Genomic DNA, 19,396 nt, shown 5'->3' with positions numbered 1-19,396 from the left:
CCTGACCTTCCCACCGCCGACAAACCTCAGGGCTCCAGCGGCGTAGGCAGCACTTTAAACACGCTGCTTCGCGGCCTTCTACTGCCGATTTCCTCTGCCGCGTCTGTCTCCGATGATGTCATCAGAGACGCGGCAGAGGAAATTGGTAGAGAAGGGCGCGAAGCAGCGTGTTTATAGTGCTGCCTACGCCGCTGGAGCCGGGAGGCGACGGAGAGGGCAGGGGGTGCTAGCGGCCGGCAGCCGCCGCTCCGCAGGTGGAGAGCAGGGAAGGGCCCGCATGCGCACTTGTCTTGCCTCGCATGAGGCCAGACCGTAAGCCGCGCATGCGCACTTCCTATGGGTCGCTACAGCTCACGGAAAACCGGCGCACGCATAGGAAGTGCGCATGCGCGGCTTACCATTTTATTATATTAGATATCTCTCAGCTGTTTTTTTTTTGTTGCAACATATTCTCTTTATCACTCTTCTGTTGATTTATTGCAAGTTTACCCATTTCTATATATTAGACATTCAGGTTGGAGCATCTCGAACTGGTCGAGTCCCACTCGCTGAGACATATCTAGAGTTTCAGAGGCACTTACCTGGATAATGCTACTGAAAATCCAGCTACATGGCATTGGTCAAAGCCCAGTAGGGTACACTGTCAAAAGCGCGGAGGACAATGGCACGCGGGCAATCCCGCACTGACATTTGAGCGCAGGAGAAATGCATGCTGCTGCTTCAGCCACTTTGAGGCCTTCTGTTTTATGCTGTGAGGGGTGCGTATGTGTGTGGGGAACCCCACCTGCTAAACGTAGAACTGTTTGTGCTCCCGAAAGGGGGGGGGGCTTGGGGGAACCCCCCAGTACACTGAAAACTCCCGTTCTTTTCGCTGTTTGGGAGTTTTCAGTGTAGTGGGGAGATTTCCCCCACCCACCCCCAATGGGAGCGCGAGGACTTCTAAGTTTAGTGGGGGGGGGGGATTTCCCACACCCCCTCTTAGAGCACAAAAGGGAAGGCCTTAAAGCGGCGGTGCCCATTTATTCTGCGCTCAAATGTCAGTGCGCCGTTGTCTTCTGTGGTTTTGACGCGTCACCTCCCAGCAGTTCTAGCATGGTCCAGGTCTAGGTGGAGTTATCCAGTTTGTGGCACCCATTGTGATCAACAAAATGCTAATTGCTACTGACTGAATATAGGGCCCCTAACTTCAGATAAAGTTGCAACAGCAAAAGATCTAGCTGGCAGCCACAGTAGACCCGGATACTCAGTGCCTAAAATCAAGATACAGTCTGCCTCCATGCTGTTTCTCCTGAATCACTGCTAGGGTCCACCTTGGGGATAAGCAGCCAAGAAAAGGATCTGGGTGTCATCGTAGAAAATATGATGAAATCTTCCACCCAATGTGCGGCGGCGGCCAAAAAAGCAAATAGGATGCTAGGAATTATTAAAAAGGGATGGTTAACAAGACTAAGAATGTTATAATGTCCCTGTATCGCTCCATGGTGCATCCTCATCTGGAGTATTGCGTTCAATTCTGGTTTCCTTATCTCAAGAAAGATATAGTGGTGCTAGAAAAGGTTCAAAGAAGAGCGGCCAAGATGATCAAGGGGATGGAACTCCTCTCGTATGAGGAAAGACTAAAAAGGTTAGGGCTCTTCAGCTTGGAAAAGAGACGGCTGAGGGGAGATAGGATTGAAGCCTACAAAATCCTGAGTGGAGTAGAACGGGTACAAGTGGATCGATTTTTCACTCCATCAAAAATGACAAAGACTAGGGGACACTTGATGAAGTTGCAGGGAAATACTTTTAAAACCAATAGGAGGGATTTTTTTTTCCACTCAGAGAATAGTTAAGCTCTGAAATGCATTGTGAGAGGTTGTGGTAAGAGCGGATAGCGTAACTGGCTTTAAGAAAGGTTTGGACAAGTTTTTGGGAGGAAAAGTCCATAGTCTGTTATTAAGACAAGGGGGAAGCCTCTGCTTGCCCTGGATCGGTAGCATGGAATATTGCTACTCCTTGGGTTTTGGCCAGGCACTAATGACCTGGATTGGCCATCTTGATGGGCTTGATGGACCATTGGTCTGACCCTGTAAGGCTATTCTTATGTTCTCCCACCAAGAACCTCTGATGCTGCTTCCCCTCACAATCTCTCTATCTCCCAACCTTCTTCCCAGCCGGCCGCTGCAATTTAATCTTCGGGCAGCCGGCAGCAACAGCAATGAGGTGAGCCTGCCCCGGAAGCCGTCTCTCTACAGCGACTTCCTGTTCCCTTGTAGGCGGGACGTTTACAAGCTGTGCCAATTGCGTGCGCGCTTATAGAACGGTGCGTAGTCGCCGTCCTACCAGTTGCACGTGTACATTCATCCAGACGTGGCAACGTGGACGCACACTTATAGAACTGCTCTTCAAATGTATTCATGTTTCAGCTCGTTCTTTTTATGCACTTGGTTAATAACGGTATAGAATGTCGTTTAAGTCTATTTGCGCCTATCAGTAAATAACTGTTTATAAATTGAGGCTGACACAGATCAGCAACTGTGTTTGATTTTATTGAGAAGCTAATATGTACTTAAGTCCAATTTAGGCTCTCTTGCGATTTCACGTGTGGTAATTACCTATTATTTTCTCAGGACAAAGTCAAAGAAAGAAGGAGAAACTGTTATTTCTTTAGCCAAAACAATATTTATTTCTATTTGCACATGTGCATCAATTGTAAACTAGCTGTTGGCGGTCAGAGGTTGTTTTGTTTTTAAACTTTGACCATAGCCAGCTAAATTAGGCTTCGTTATTCAATGCTGGACAAAGTTCAGGTACCAGCATTGAATACCAATGGCTTACTGGACCCTTGTAGGTTGCTAGGGCTTATGCGGGCCCCAGTTAAATAGCTGTCAGAATCCACATAAAATCCAGTCCCTCCAAGTCTGTTTCACCTCTGGAATATTCCACTTTCGGATCCCCATCCCCCTGACAAGGACAGATCCTATTCCCAGTCCCCTGATGACAATAGGTTCCCCCTGGGTCTACCTAAGATCTCTGATGGTCAAGCAGGGGCAATGAAAGCAGGAGTGAACCCCGTTTGCTGTTGCCTCTAGTGGCAGGGATCTCAAAGTCCCTCCTTGAGGGCCGCAATCCAGTCGGGTTTTCAGGATTTCCTCAATGAATATGCATTGAGAGCAGTGCATGCGCATAGATCTCATGCATATTCATTGGGGAAATCCTGAAAACCCGACTGGATTGCGGCCCTCAAGAAAGGACTTTGAGATCCCTGCTTTAGTGGTTACCTTAACAAAATGACTACCTTGACCTCTAGTGGCAGTCTGGTGGTACTAGTGCAGTCTGCTGCAAGAGGTAGTGGCAGTTACTTTGTTGAAGCAGCCACTAGGGGAAGAAGATAGGGGAGTTTGCTCCTGCCCCAATCGCCCCTGCTTGACCACCAGGGATCTTAAAAAAAGCCTGAGAGGGACCTATAGTGACTAAGGTAGTTGGGTGGGAAAAGGGATATATTCTTTCTTGGGGAGGGGTATTGGAAGGGGAGAATGTTTTGAGGAGGGGGTAGGAAATCAGAAAAGGGGCCGCCTCAAGCTTCCCTGCTCCTACCAACAGCTTCACTAGGGACAGCAGTGGACTATAGACTTTTCCTCCAGGAACTTGTCCAAACCTTTTCTAAACCCAGATATACTAACCACAGAAATGATTTGTCATCAGTTCTTGTATGGAAACTACCTGAATTATTTAAGAGCAAGATGACTAATTGTACCAAATAGATCTCTGCGTTCTGAAAACTTAGCTCTGTTAAAAACAAATGTTAATCCAAAATATGTTGAGACCAGTAAAATGACCTTTTGTCAATGAGAACTGACCTCAGCCAATAAGTAAGCGGCGCGGGACCAGGTAGGAAGTGCAAAGGTAGCGCTCCTGCGTTGCGCTGCTCTGCTACCAAAGCCAGCCGTCCAGCATGAGAGCGTGCTGAACCACTGTAACTTAAAAAAGGTACCGAGGGCTGTGGGCTGCGGGCAGGCTCCTTCGGCTGCAGGTGGCTTCGAGCTGTGGGCTGCGAGTGGGCTGCTTCGGCTGCGGGTGGCTTCGGGCTCCTTCAACTGCAGACGTCTTCGGGCTGTGGGCTGCGGGCAGACTGCTTCAGGCTTCCCAGCACCAGACCACCAGATGCACCCCCCTATAGAGGAGGACATTTTTTTCCTTGATTTTCCCTCCTTTGTAGGGGAGTGGGTCTTGTGGACGAGTGCGTCTTATAGAACGAAAAATACGGTAAAAGCCTTTTTCTAGATACTGATCCTTTATGATTGCTGCTTGTTGAAGAATTTTCCTATGATTCTTTGTATAAGCCTTTTTGGCTCTCAATTTTTATGGTTGATTTTCTGAGGATTATTTATTCATGTTTGTCTGATCTTACGTGTTTTACAGAATTATGTACGTAAAATTATATAAACCGTTTAGGTTTAAACGGTATAGAAATTTAAAAATAGATAAATAACACTGTTACCACACCCTCTGGTATTTATTTGTTGAGTGTAAAAATATTTCCTCCTATTCGTTTTAAAAGTATCGCCATGTAACTTCATTGAGTGTCTCGTCTTTTTATTTTTTGAAAGAATAACCAATCAGTTCTCGTTTACCCGTTCTACACCACTCAGGATTTTATGGACCTCTACCATATCACCCCTTGGCCCTCTCTTTTTCAAGCTGAAGAACCCTAACTTCTTAAGCCTTTCTTCATATCAGAGGAGTTCTGCACCCTTAATCGTTTTGGTTCACCATATTTGAACCTTTTTTTTTTTATTATTGTTTTGCAAAATAACTACCAAAATGCAGTCTGTGCAGAAAGGGGCTGATTCTATAAATGGCATCCCGATTGTAGGTGGCGGTGGGCATCCTACCGTCATCTCACCAGCCAATCGGGACACTCGTTTAAAAAAATAAATGTAGCAGACAACGCCTTCATTTGAGGCATCTGCCTTGCATCTGAACAGATAGAGAGGGACTTATGTGTAGGGATGGAGATCTAATAAGTTCTGATCCAGGGCATCAGAACACAGGAAGGGTTAACACTCAGGCGGTTCTGAACGCAGGCCGGGTTGGCACACCGACCTAGGCCCTGTGTGCGGATCTGGGCCTGTGTGTGGATCTAGGCCTGGGTTTGGTTCTGAGGCCCTGTTTCTCATTTCCTCTCCCTCTCCCTCCTGCCACGTATACATTCTAAGCAAGGACAAGGGTTGCACCTTGAGCAGAAGGCTGAGGCATTCCCCCCTCCCTGACTCTTGCTATATATTAACCTGACATACATTTACCCTTTTTCTCTTATCTTGTTTAAGCATCCCTTATATGGGCAACAATCAGACTTTGCCTGAGCAAGGCTAATCAAGAGAGCTTAAGAAGCATGCATTATAACCTTTGGACTGTCACATGCCATAGTAAGATTTGAGACATATCAGAAATGTACACATTGGGAATCACTTTATTATAACTGTTATTATGTATTCATATGTCACGTGAGATAGTAGCTTTGAGACACACATGATATAGATAAACAATGGTTTAATCCTCACTGTAAATGCATTATGAAATTATAACCTTGTAGAGCATTAACTAAGTAATTAATGGAGATATGATTCTCAATAAAAAGAGGGAGAGACCATTCATTTAGAGCACCTCATGCCTACTCTAAGATTGCATGTGTGTTTGTTTGTGGGACATTCCTACACTTATGGCCGCCCATGGCTGGCATGGGTGTGGTTTCCTCTGGAAGTGGCCTCGGGCATCTGTAAGCATCCCTATGCGTCTCCGTAGGTGTGAGGCAAAACCTTAAATGCAGACCTGTCAAACGCTGGACAATATTTAAGGCATCTGTTAGAAAAAAAGATTGCAATTCTCTAAAGATCGCCAATGCATAATTGGCACGCGATCGGCGGATGCTTCTTAGGCAGCCACCAAGATCAGCATTCTTTGGAGGATCAGGCCCAAAATGGGACAAAAATCTTGGCATTGGGGTTTTTGCACGTTTCCTGGTGTTTTGCGCTGTTCTCACGTGAAGTCACTTTGCTGCATAAAGCCCATTATGTAGTTTGATATTTCTGTTACTGGTCCAAGGTTCGTCTAAATATAGCTCGTAGGAATAAAATGGTTCATAGACAGTAACGCGGAAGACAAAGGCGCGCGCCGACAACTGAGCGCAAGACGGAGGCATGCGCCGAAGAAAAAGACTGTTTATAGGGGCTGCGATGGGGGGTTTTGTTGGGGAGCCCCCCTACTTTACTTAATACATATCGCGGCGGCGTTGTGGGGGGTTTGGGGGGTTGTAACCCCCCACATTTTAGTGAAAACGTAACTTTTTCCCTAAAAACAGGGAAAAAGTTAAGTTTTCAGTAAAATGTGGGGGGTTACAACCCCCCAAACCCCCCACAATGCCCCCACAACGCGGCGCGATCTGTATTAAGTAAAGTGGGGGGGGTTCCCCCCCCACACCCCCTGTCGTAGCCCCTTAAAACAGTCTTTTTCTTCGGCGCGCGCCTCCGCGCTGCGCTCAGTTGTCTGCTCGCGCCTTTGTCCCGGCGCGCTTTTGACCTGACACCGAATAAAATACATAACAACACAGGCCATTTACTTGATGCAATTAAACTCTTATTAAGACATCTTTATTATTTTAATTATTGAGCTGACAATCAACATTTAGTTAATTAGCTGTAATTTTTCTGTGAGTCAAATACCATTATGTACAAATAACATACTGTACAATAAACTGTGTGGAATAAGTGAGCCTGTTATTACGAAACCAATGCACTGGGTTCCTGGTGATATTTTTACATCTTAGTTTCACTTGTTTCTTCAGTGAGCTCTGGGCTTCCTTGCCCTAAACCAGGGGTGTCAAAGTCCCTCCTCGAGGGCCGCAATCCAGTCGGGTTTTCAGGATTTCCCCAATGAATATGCATGAGATCTAGTAGCATACAATGAAAGCAGTGCATGCAAATAGGGCTCATGCATATTCACTGGGGAAATCCTGAAAACCCGACTGGATTGCGGCCCTCGAGGAAGGACTCTGACACCCCTGCCCTAAACAGTAAAACCTTGGATTGCGAGCGTCTTGCAAGACGAGCAAAAACGTTTTATAAAATTTTAACTTGATCAATGAGCGTTGCCTTGCAATACAAGTACATATATGCGTGTCACGTCATCCCAACTGAGCGCAATACAAGTAAGCGCATCGCGGAGTGCATCCGAACGCCAGCGCAGGCATCACAACTGAGCGCAATTAAGCGTTAATACAAGCACGCACATTCCACCCGCAATTCAAGCAAGCACAGCGTATGCGCACTTTACCCGCACAATTTCCCCGCAGTACAAGTGCGCGCAATATACACGCTGTGCGGGTACGCACAGTTTATACGTGCAATACAAGTGCGCCATATCAAAACTGAGTGCCATGCAAGTACGTACTACAGTATTATCTATTAAAGTTTTGGGGTTGTGGAACGAATCGTCTGAGTTTCCATTATTTCTTATGGGGAAATTCGCTTTGGTATACGAGTGTTTTGGATTACAAGCGTGCTTCCGGAACAAATTATGCTCGCAAACCAAGGTTTTACTGTATTTTATGTTCTTTTACAGATCAGGGATCTGCACCTTTCAAACTGACAGTGTCAGAGTTTTCTGTTTCTTTGATCTTTTTTTTAATGATTATTTTCCCTTTCCTTTTGCTCCCCTGCCTTTTTGAGGTTACGTTGTTGTTGTTTTTTTCTGTGAGGGGTCTTCCTCTTTCTTCTGTGTTTTTGTTTTGTTTTTTAATCTTTCCTTACAGCTGCAGACAAAACCCAGTTAGCAAACAAACTAAACTAAACCTTAAGTTTGTATACCGCATCATCTCCACAGAAGTAGAGCTCGGTACGGTTTACAGTAATTGGTATAGAAAGAAACTACAATGAAAAGTAGAAAGGCTTAGAAAGAGAGGCTTAGAGGGAATTAGTAAATCGACGAGGGAGAGGTCATTGCATTTTGGAGAAGAGCCAAGTTTTCAGATGTTTTCGGAAGAGTTGGAGGGAGGACAGGCACCGAAGTGGGGTGGTAAAACTGTTCCAGAGTTCGGTGATCCTGAAGGAGAGGGAAGTCCCTAGTTTTCCTGCATGGGATATGCCTTTTAAAGAGGGGAGGGATAGTTTGAATTTTTGAGTGGATCTGGTGGTGTTCCAAGATAGTGGAGGTGGAGGAGTTCCAAGATAGTGGAAAAAGGGGAGGCAGGATACCGTGTAGAGACTTGAAGGTTAGACAGGCGCATTTGTAGTGAACCCTAAGGATTACTGGGAGCCAGTGAAGCTTAGACAGAAGCGGGGAGACGTGGTCAAATTTGCTTTTTGCGAAGATTATTTTAGCCGCAGTGTTCTGGATCCGCTGGAGTCTGTGAAGGCTTTTCTTTGTCAGGCTTAAGTAGATAGAGTTACAGTAATCCAGTCTGGAAAGAATGATGGATTGTACGAGGACAGCAAAGTGATGATGATGGAAGCAGGATCTCACTTTCCTTAACAAGTGAAGATCCACAAGTTCATGAAGGATAGAGACAATCCCTTGAACATTTGCTCCATGGTAAATTATTTGTTTAGTTTATCTTGCACACCTTGTTATAAATGTTAACAGCACAACACTGCCGTTTCTTGGCTGCGCTGTCAATCTGTCGCCTACTGCAAGCTGGCGTTACAGAAGATGATGGCCAGTGTTGCCATGCCACCCAATTAGCAGCCAGACACCGTGGTTTATCCTTTTGAAATGACACAAAAAGTTTTGCATTTGCTAGAAACGATAGAACGCCAGCCTGCACACTGTCACCTTGATGTAGGGACACTGGATCATCTGCTGTTCTATTGTCCTTTGATACTTAACTTTTGGAAGTCAATATGGGGACAGATTAATACCATACTGGAGGCATCAATTCCATTGACGTATGAGGTAGTTATAGGTGGAACGTTATTGCATATTAAGCCCCCCCCATGGACCGCTATAAATGCCGGCTTTTCCTTATTATGACCGGGATAGCCATGCAAATGATTACTCGCAATTGGAAGAATTGGGATCGCCTTAGTTTTCCTTTTGGTGGGCAAGCTTATGTTTAACTTATAAATATGAGAAAATGAATGCTGACTTGCTGGGTCATAATAAGATATTCAAATTAGTTTGGGGGTCCATTGACGTCTTTTGTAGATTTGCTATAGGTGTCCTTTATCTTCATTTTCCATTGGTTTTCACCTACACATCCAGGGATGGGTGGGTGCGGGAGGGGGGGGGGATATCTTTCGTTTTGGTATTATTCCTGATGGTAATGATGGATGGGGGAGGGAATTTTTATCTTTTGTATAGATACTGATTGATTATAAGTACTTGGTTGATTATCATTATTTGTATATAAATTGTATTGCACTTTTTGTCGGCATTAAAAACGAAATAAAGTTAAAAAAAAAAAAAAGAACATCAGCCTGCACAGTTCAGCAATTTATTGCGATGACATTATCCATTTCTCTTCTACTTGTGTCGTTCTCTTTGAAATTTGGTTGAGTACTCAAGATGTAGGTGAAAACATGAGTTGTCTCAGACTTGAGTGTGACTTATTTGTCATGTCTACGATGTCGTTGATTTTAAAGTTGGGTGTATGTTTGAGGGGTAGGTAATCATTTGCTGCATTTATCATAGATTCTTCTTTTTCACCCCAAGAAATTGATCCTACTTTCTCCAATTTCTCCTAAAATCGCCACTTCAGGTAAAGGGAGTTCCACGTAATATTCCCAAAACGTACAGAGCAATAACTTACCTACTATTTATAAGCTGTTTTCTGCACTGTAAAAACTAATGGAAAATACACTAATATTGATTCCAGTAATACCTTGGCAACAGAGGAGAAGGGCAGTAAAAGGGAAATATATTGACCTAAAGGATAGTTAATACTGAATAAAACCATCAAGCTACGTGCTAACAAAAACAGGAATCTCACTGTAGCATGGACTGACTAGAGGAAAGCCTTTAATAGCATCCCACACTCCTGGATAAAAAAAAAATAAAAAAAAATATATATCTAATATAATAAAACGCTAGGCCGCGCATGCGCACTTCCTATGTGTGTGCCGGTTTTCCGTGAGCTGTAGCGACACATAGGAAGTGCATATGCGCGGCTTACGGTCTATCCTGTTGAAAGACGCAGCGGTGGCTATTCGCACGATCCCCGCCTGTGTTCCCTCCCTTCCAGTAACTTTGCCGTCGCCGCCTCTCCGCTCTCTCTCTTCCTCCCCCCCCTCCCGAGACGGATGTCGACCGCGGCGGCCCGAGTCGGATGTCGGCCGCCGCGGCACAAGAATGCAGGGTGGAAGAGGATCTTGCGCTGGGTAAAAGAGATGCTCGCGCCGGCGCAAACAGGTGGCTGAGGCCCGCAGCCAGTCTGGGAGAAGAAGATGTGCATGATGAAAGGTTCCTCAGACAAGAACACAGCAGCCCGGCCCGCCAACAGACCACCACGTGCCAGCATCAAAATCTTCAGCAAGACTGCTGGAAGGGGGCGGAGCTCCTCTTTTGAGGCTGCCATGGCAGGGAGAAGAGGTACTACTAGACAGGGGGGATCAGGTAAGGGGTGCTGCTGGACAGGGGGGGAGGTAATTCTAGCACCCGTTAATGTAACGGGCTAAAAAACTAGTATATATATATATATACACACAAGATAAACCTTGGATTGCTCAAGTATATTAAGATCGCTCTCCCTGAGATGGCCAGAGATGATGGTACAACAAAATCATACAGGGAGACGTTGCACGTGCTTGTTCAGACTTTCATGTGCTGGCCTCCAACATGGCGCAAGTCGTTGCGATGACAATGGACCACTTTTTGGCCCCACAATCACTGTCTCCTAAAACCACTTCAGTACATACATCACTTCCTGTTTTTACTCCACTTCCGCCACTCCAAGTAGGGTATGACAGGAGAAAATTTCCCGTATTTCATGAGGTACCAGACCTTGGAAAGAATACCACCGAGGTGTGACATCCAAGTGCACATTAGTGCAGGCTACGGTTTGTCACAATACCAATACGAGAAGTCTTGTACAGAGTCACTATAAATAAATGTCAGACCCTAGACAAGTTTGTGAATAAGCTCGTTCTTTGCAGCCTCTGCCAGCTCCAATGCAGTGCATGCTTCTGTTCCCTTCTTATCATTGCCACTGGATTCTGGCCGCAACTCTCAGGATCTTGCATTTAGCGGGTGAAGGCAGTTGGCCATCAGGATTTCATATGCCTTGAAGTGGAGGAGGTCAAGGCGTAGCCCAATGGCCAGAGCAGCAAGAAAATCCCACAGTGGCCCCTTATGATCTCGGACAAATCACTTAATCTTCCATTGTATTAGGTATAAGGTTATAAACCCTCCAGGGGTGGGAAATATTCACTGCACCGTATGAATGTAACTCAGCTTGAGTTGCAACTGAAAAAGGTAGAAGCCATATTCTAATAATAACACAAGAAATAAATAATATAGTAAATCTCCCCATAATGGGAGAATTTTATTAAGGCGGCCCAAGAGTTAGGTCCATTTAAAACAAGGTCTAAGTCACAAAAACCCACCTAAAGTTACCAGATAAGCACTGCAAACACATAATACAGACCCCCACACACTACCCCAGTGATCACCGACCCCCCCTCCCCCAACCGCATAAAAATCATAATCACACCTTTAAAATTCAGCCTCCAGACCATCATCACCTGGCAGCCTGGCATAGGGAAGCCTAGTCGTCCAGCACAAAGGCTGCTTAAGCCATCTTGGGGGTGGGTTAGGGACCTGTAGAGAGGAGGACCCTTGCCCATAAGCCCCTGTAATCACTGCATTGATATTGAAACATGTGCACTCCCCTATACACCCCCAAAACCCTTTTGTACTGGCATATAAGTGGCTCCTGCAGCCATAAGCTATTGGGGTGGTAGATAAGTGGGTCTAGGGAATTCTAGAGGTGGTTTGGGGGGCCCACCATGACTTATAAGGGAGCTGTAGTGAGATGATGACATGGCACCCTTTTTGTGAAGTTCACAGTAGTGCCCTGTAAGGTACCCCACTATTTAGGTACCATGTCTGGGTGTTCAGTCTATCACTTTGCAGATCCCCTCCCACATCCAACAGGGCTTGTTCTAGGCATTTTTGACTTGGACGAAAAGTTGGACGAAAATGTGGTATAAAGATGGAGGATTTAGCGATTTGGATGATCAAATCGGCAGGACGTATAGTTAGATGATTTTTGAAACAAAAAAAAAATTTGGGACGTATTTTTCGAAAATGTGTCCTAGGCTGTTTTTTTACATTGGACGACTTGCGACTTAGACGTCCCTTTCGATTATGCCCCTCCATGTGTTTAGACAGTGAAAAGAGTTTTTGTCCGTGGCCTCCTTCCCTGCATGATGGATAGATAGGTTGGTGCAATCTATAGCCCCCAACTAGGAAGGAAGTGTAGCTGATTCTCACGCTCAGAAAAGGCAATATATTGACTGCCGCTTAAAATGGCCGACTGACTGAAATTTGCTGTGGTCCTGAGATGTGTCTGGAAGGTGCCAGTGGCAAAGAAGGTGGGCGTTTGATGATCTTCAGGCACATAGGCAGGACTTGACCCCCTCTAAGCAGTGGGCCAATTCTCTAAAAACATGCAGGGTAAACAGCCCAAAAAATTAAGCTGGACAGGAAATGATTTATCCCTGTCTTAATGTTAACAGAAATTGATAGCTTCCCCCTTGGTGTGAAGAGTTTCAGTCTCTGGTAAGCAGAGCTGGTATTGTGACATCATAATGCCTCATTCCACTAATAAGAGCCACCCTCATCAATGATGTCACAATGGCTTCATTGTCCTATACATAGCTCACTTTTACTACACATAGCAGTGATTTGGATTGCTAGAGACATTTCCTTAATTAAGGAGGGGAGTTAACAGCGGAGGATACTATTAAGATGTGTTATTTTACTGTTAATCCCAATTAGTAACTAGGCCTAATTGCATAAAATAGGACCTTTTCTAAAATAGCATGATATAGTGGTAATATACCCCAACTTAATGGTAGTTCAATTTGATAACTTCCCCCCTCAGTCTATTAAGTGGATAAGTGCCTGGATAAAGTTAGGACAGCAGAAAAGAATCTCCTAACTTAATTTGGGCAATTAGCTGATACTGACCCGAGTATCTCTGGTACCTCGATAAGTGGGTGAACATAAGAATTGTCGCTGCTGGGTCAGACCAGTGGCCCATCGTGCCCAGCAGTCCACTGCTGCAGTGGCCCGTAGGTCGAAGACCAGTGCCCTAACTGAGTCTAGCCTTACCTGCGTACAGTCTGGTTCAGCAAGAACTTGTCTAACTTTGTCTTGAATCCCTGGAGGGTGTTTTCCCTATGACAGACTCTGGAAGAGCGTTCCAGTTTTCTACCACTCTCTGGGTGAAGAAGAACTTCCTTACGTTTGTACGGAATCTATCCCCTTTCAATTTTAGAGTGCCCTCTTGTTCTTCTTACCTTGGAGAGGGTGAACAACCTGTCCTTATCTACTAAGCCTATCCCTTTCAGTACCTTGAATGTTTCGATCATGTCCCCTCTCAATCTCCTCTATTCGAGGGAGAAGAGGCGCAGTTTCTCTAATCTTTCGCTGTACGGCAACTCCTCCAGCCCCTTAACCATCTTAGTCGCTCTTCTCTGGACCCTTTCGAGTAGTACCGTGTCCTTCTTCATGTATGGCGACCAGTGCTGGACGCAGTACACCAGGTGAGGGCGCACCATGGCCCGGTACAGCGGCAGAAGGTACCTTCTCAGATCTGTTTGTGATCCCCCTTCTTTATCATTCCTAGCATTCTGTTCACCCTTTTCGCCACCGCCGCACATTGCGCGGACGGCTTCATTGACTTGTCAATCAGAACTCCCAAGTCTCTTTCCTGGGAGGTCTCTCCAAGTACCGCCCCGGACATCCTGTATTTGTGCATGAGATTTTTGTTACTGACATGCTTCACTTTACACTTATCCACGTTGAATCTCATCTGCCATGTCGGTAAAATAACATTATTCGCCGATGACACCAAACTGAGTAATGTAGTGGGCAAATGCACAACAGACGAAGATTCAGTGCCCGACAACATGATGCACGACCTACTCCTACTGGAGCGATGGTCTAGGACATGGCAACTCAACTTCAATGCCAAAAAATGCAAAGTTATGCACCTGGGCAGCCAGAATCCATGCAAGTCTTATACCCTTAATGGCGAGATCCTAGCAAAAACGGTAGCAGAACGAGACTTGGGGGTAATCGTCAGTGAGGACATGAAGTCTGCCAATCAAGTGGAGCAGGCTTCGTCCAAGGCAAGACAAATCATGGGCTGCATACGAAGGGGTTTCGTCAGTCGTAAGGCGGAAGTCATTATGCCATTGTATAGATCCATGGTGAGGCCCCACCTGGAATACTGTGTGCAATTCTGGAGGCCGCATTATCGCAAGGATGTGCTGAGACTGGAGTCGGTGCAAAGAATGGCCACCCGGATGGTCTCGGGACTCAAGGATCTACCATACGAAAAACGGCTTGACAAATTACAGCTATACTCGCTCGAGGAGCGCAGAGAGAGGGGGGACATGATCGAGACGTTCAAGTATCTTACGGGCCGCATCGAGGCGGAGGAAGATATCTTCTTTTTCAAGGGTCCCACGACAACAAGAGGGCATCCGTTGAAAATCAGGGGCGGGAAACTACGAGGTGACACCAGGAAATTCTTTTTCACTGAAAGAGTGGTTGATCGCTGGAATAGTCTTCCACTACAGGTGATTGAGGCCAGCAGCGTGCCTGATTTTAAGGCCAAATGGGATCGGCACATGGGATCTCTTCACAGGGCAAAGGTAGGGGAGGGACATTAAGGTGGGCAGACTAGATGGGCCGTGGGCCCTTATCTGCCGTCTATTTCTATGTTTCTATGTTTCTATGTTTCTATGATGCCCATTCCTCGAGCCTGATTATGTCACGTTGCAGATCTTCGCAATCCCCCTCTGAATAACTTTGTATCGTCCGCAAATTTAATCACCTTGCTCGTCGTACCAATGTCCAGATCGTTTATAAGGATGTTGAACAGCACGGGTCCAAGCACCAAGCTCTTCCAGTCCGAGTATTGTCCATTTACCTCCGCTCTCTGTTTCCTATGCTCCAGCCAGTTTTTAATCTACGTGAGTATTTCACCCTCGATTCCAGTGCCAGTACCTGGTTTAGGTCTAGCATTGAATATTCAGGTCAAATTCAGCTGGCAAAAGTTAGTCCCTTTGAAGATGCTGATTCCCGGCAGCTGATTATCGAGGAGACAGTGTGTCCTGCATCAGCGATATTATGGGTTACACATTGTAGTGGGGAAACAAAACATTTTAACCTTTAAAGTGCAGATAAATGCAGTGAAAATATCTTTGTCCATTTGTCTGGTTTCCTTCTGATTCATCAGGTCTTTTCCACATAGAAATGGTAAAAGTCCTTAGATTGATGAGGTTAAAATTTTAGATGCTCTTTTGATTCTGGAAGCTAGGGCGACCTCCCCATCTTATAAAAAACAGAGGACATTTGGGACGACCTGGGAACCTTGTATACAGCAATTATCAGCCAGAGCAGGCAGTTTTGGAGCGAACTCGTTAGATTTGCAATCAGAAAGTGAAGCACTATTTATTAGTAATATTTGGGAATAGGGTGGGGGAGGGGGGAGGAAGTGTTGGGAGGTACTTTATCGTGTTTGTATTGTGATGATAATTGATTGTTGGTTTCTTTGAATTTATGTATCTACAATGTATTAACTGAGTTGAGATGAGATTCTCGGTAAGATTTTTGTTAGGTACATTTTATTTTTAAAGCTCAATAAAAATTATTGAACATTAAAATTGGGTTTTAGTGTATCCAACATTAGCCTTTTTTTAAAAACTATGTTTAGCAAACATTATTGCTTAACAGAATTGGGTAAAAGGGCTTCTAAGTTACAAATCTAGCCAGCTGTCAGTTAGTTGGTTAAGTTCACCGTTTAGCAGTTCTTTGAATAATTACCAATTAGTGAATTGCTTTCATGTATGACATTCTGTAACATACATGTTACAAGCATGTTAGATTGATTTATTTATATACCACTTATACATACAGGTACTTCAAGCATTTTTCCCTGTCTGTCCCGGTGGGTTCACAATCTATCGAATATACCTGGGGCAATGGGGGATTACAAAGAGCAGCGTGGGATTGGAGCCCACAACCTCAGGGTGCTGAGGCTTCGGCTCTTAACCCTTTCGGGACCATAAGGATCGTAGGCCAATTTTTGTGGTTTTGACGACATTTTTATGGTAAAAAGGGCTTGCAGATGCCAAAAAATTGATTTTTTTTTTGTGAAATATCATTATTTTTTTTAAAAAAAATCAAACTTCTGGCTTATGGACAGTGTGGCAAGTGAATCTTCTCGTCAATCTGGCAACGACGCTAATGAATGAATGTCGGAACCAGTTTGTTTACATAAAGGCAGTATCCTATGGAATCCGTACCTATCAAATTTAGAACTGTAGACTATCCCAATCAAAATTGATAGGATTTTAAAGTTATGGGACAAATATGTCCCTTGGTCCTGAAAGGGTTAACCACTGCACCACATTCCCCAGGCCATAGTGAACCCCCTGACTTACTCTGAATCAACTTTCTTTGGGAGACTTTTTTTTTTTCTTCCTTCACTGAGCAAATCTGCTCGTGTTTCATGAACCGTGGGCACAAAATTTGGATGATTAAATTTAGAAGGAAAAATATTACCTTGGGAAGCAATTTGTATAACTTTGCCATGCTGCCGATGCTTTAACCTGGAGCAAGGCTCAATTATAAGCCTGGCAGCAAAGTCTATTACCGAAAGCAGAGCGCTGAGAAGCCAGAATCCCCCTGCTCATATCTCATCATTGCTGCATTAGTTATGGGTGACCTTGGCCGCCCCGATCACTGCAATACAGTCCTGTCCTGTATGAATGCATTGCATTTAACCTTTCGGAGGGGGAGGGGGGGTCTCTTCCCTGCCTCTCTTTTTCTCTTTTAGCATGCTGTAATATCTTTTAAAGCTAGATTTCAGGTACACAAGTGTTATTTCTTCAATTTTCCATGTCATTCTCCCAAGGGAGCTCAGAATGGTTCACATGAATTTATTCAGGTCCTCAAGCATTTTCTCTGTCTGTCCCATTGGGCTCACAATCTATCTAATGTACCTGGGGCAACGGGGGGGGGGGGGGATTAAGTGACTTCTCCAAAGGTCTCAATGACCAATATGTGTTTGAACGCTCATCCTCACGGTGCTCTAACCACTATGCCATTCTAGAAATTAAAATGTAGCAAAAGTGAGCAAAGTATAGGACAATCGGGCCATTGTGACATCACTGATGAGGTTGGCTCTTAGGCATTGGTGGAATGAGGCATTATAACGTCACAATACCAGCTCTGGTGATCAGAAGCTGAAACTTTTCACACTATTATTTCTTCAATTTTCCATGTCATTCTCCCAAGGGAGCTCAGAATGGTTCACATGAATTTATTCAGGTCCTCAAGCATTTTCTCTGTCTGTCCCATTGGGCTCACAATCTATCTAATGTACCTGGGGCAATGGGGGGGGATTAAGTGACTTGCCCAGGGTCACTAGGAACAGTGTGGGTTTGAACCCACAACTGCAAGGTACTGAGGCTGTAGCTTTAACCACTGTGCCACACTCTCCATACTATTCCAAATGAGATCAATTTTCCAAGAGTTCGGGCATTGTATAGATCAGACGTTTCAAATCTGAGCGGCTAAATTTAGGTGTCTGAAATCGGGCTGCTGTGGGAATAGAGTTGGAAGGGAGAGGGTCATAGAAACATAGAAAAATGACGGCAGATAAGGGCCACAGCCCATCAAGTCTGCCCACTCCTAGAGATCACGCTCCTAATGACCCATCCTTAACTCCACCCTCTTAGGGATCCCACATGGGCATCCCATTTACCCTTAAAATCTGGCACGCTGTTGGCCTCGATTAACCTGTATCGGAAGCTTGTTCCAATCATCAACCACTCTTTCGGTGAAGAAATACTTTCTGGTGTCATCATGAAATTTCCCGCCCCTGGTATCAATTCTGCAAAGGATGCTTATATTTATATACATACACATGTCTAGGTGCCCAATGTGCGGTGGAAGCCAAGAAAGCTTTTTACTAGATCAGTCGTACTAAGTTCAAGTTCAAGTTTATTTGTTGTTAATGAATCGCCTATTTAAATTGCTAAGCGATGTACAACATAATAAAATATACAGATAAAATATTAGTGTTAACATACAAAATAACTTTTGTTATGGGTTAAAACTTACAAGAATTGTGTGGGTAAGTGGGGAGAAAGTTACAATGTTTAGATAGGAGAGAAAGAAAAACATAAAAGGAAAGAACAAAAAAAGGGGGGGTAATTTTAGCTGCCTAAGTAAAAATTAATAATTAGTATGCTAGGAATCGTAAACATCTTTAAAGAGAAATGTTTTTAAGGTTTTTTTTTAAATAAGGTTAAATCTTTTAATTCTCTAATATATTGGGGTAAAAGATTCCACGATTGGGGGGGGGCCATAACTGAAAACATGTCGTGCCGTCTAATTCCTATAACTTTCATTGAGGGAACAGAGAGAAGATTGTGAGAAGTCGAGCGGAGAGATCGTGTCGTGCTGTAAGGGATTAACCACCTGTTGATAAATTGTGGTTCATTGAAACTCAAGGCTTTAAAAACTAAAAACAGTATATTTTAGGGTAGGACAAGGAGGTTCACTGTAATATGTGGGTATTTGTCTCCCATCCTGTGCGTACTAAACCTATACCCGATTTTATTTTTGGTTTTATTTTTTTTAATATTGTAATTTAAGCTGCCCTCTTCCCTAATGTTTCAATGTCAATTAGGAGTATATGTGATATATGTGGATTTTAATTATTTTATCTGATTTTTATCTGATGTAAATCGCATTGAAATGAGATTTTAAGAACATAAGCAGTGCCTCCGCCGGGTCAGACCACAGGTCCATCCTGCCCAGCAGTCCGTTCCCACGGCGGCCCAAACAGGTCACGACCTGTCTGAATCACCAGAAGGGGCCCCCTTGCCACCTTGGTTTCCCATTGAAGTCCTATCTTCCCATCAAAGTCCTAACCCTCCGGTCTTGCACATGCACGACCTGGTTGGGTTTCTATACTTATTACCTGGTTAGCTTTCTATACTTGTGTTACATCCCAGCTCCTCCCTCAGTATCCCATGATCCCTTTATCCCTCAGGAATCCGTCCAATCCCTGTTTGAATCCCTGTACCGTACTCTGCCCGATCACTTCCTCCGGTAATGCATTCCATGTGTCCACGACCCTTTGGGTGAAAAAAAACTTCCTTGCATTTGTTTTGAA

General features: G+C 44.6%; 1 protein-coding gene across 1 annotated transcript in view; it reads left to right on the top strand.

Moving 5' to 3' along the window:
• GRIK2 (glutamate ionotropic receptor kainate type subunit 2) overlaps positions 1 to 19,396 on the top strand; it is a 1,206,237-nt gene that overhangs the window by 156,072 nt on the left and 1,030,769 nt on the right. The window lies entirely within an intron of this gene.

Source organism: Geotrypetes seraphini, chromosome 3 (genome assembly GCF_902459505.1).
Source record: "Geotrypetes seraphini chromosome 3, aGeoSer1.1, whole genome shotgun sequence".
NCBI classification, from domain to species: Eukaryota; Metazoa; Chordata; class Amphibia; order Gymnophiona; family Dermophiidae; genus Geotrypetes; species Geotrypetes seraphini.
The sequence above is the reverse complement of the archived record's forward strand: the minus strand, read 5'-3'. Positions and strand labels throughout refer to the sequence as shown.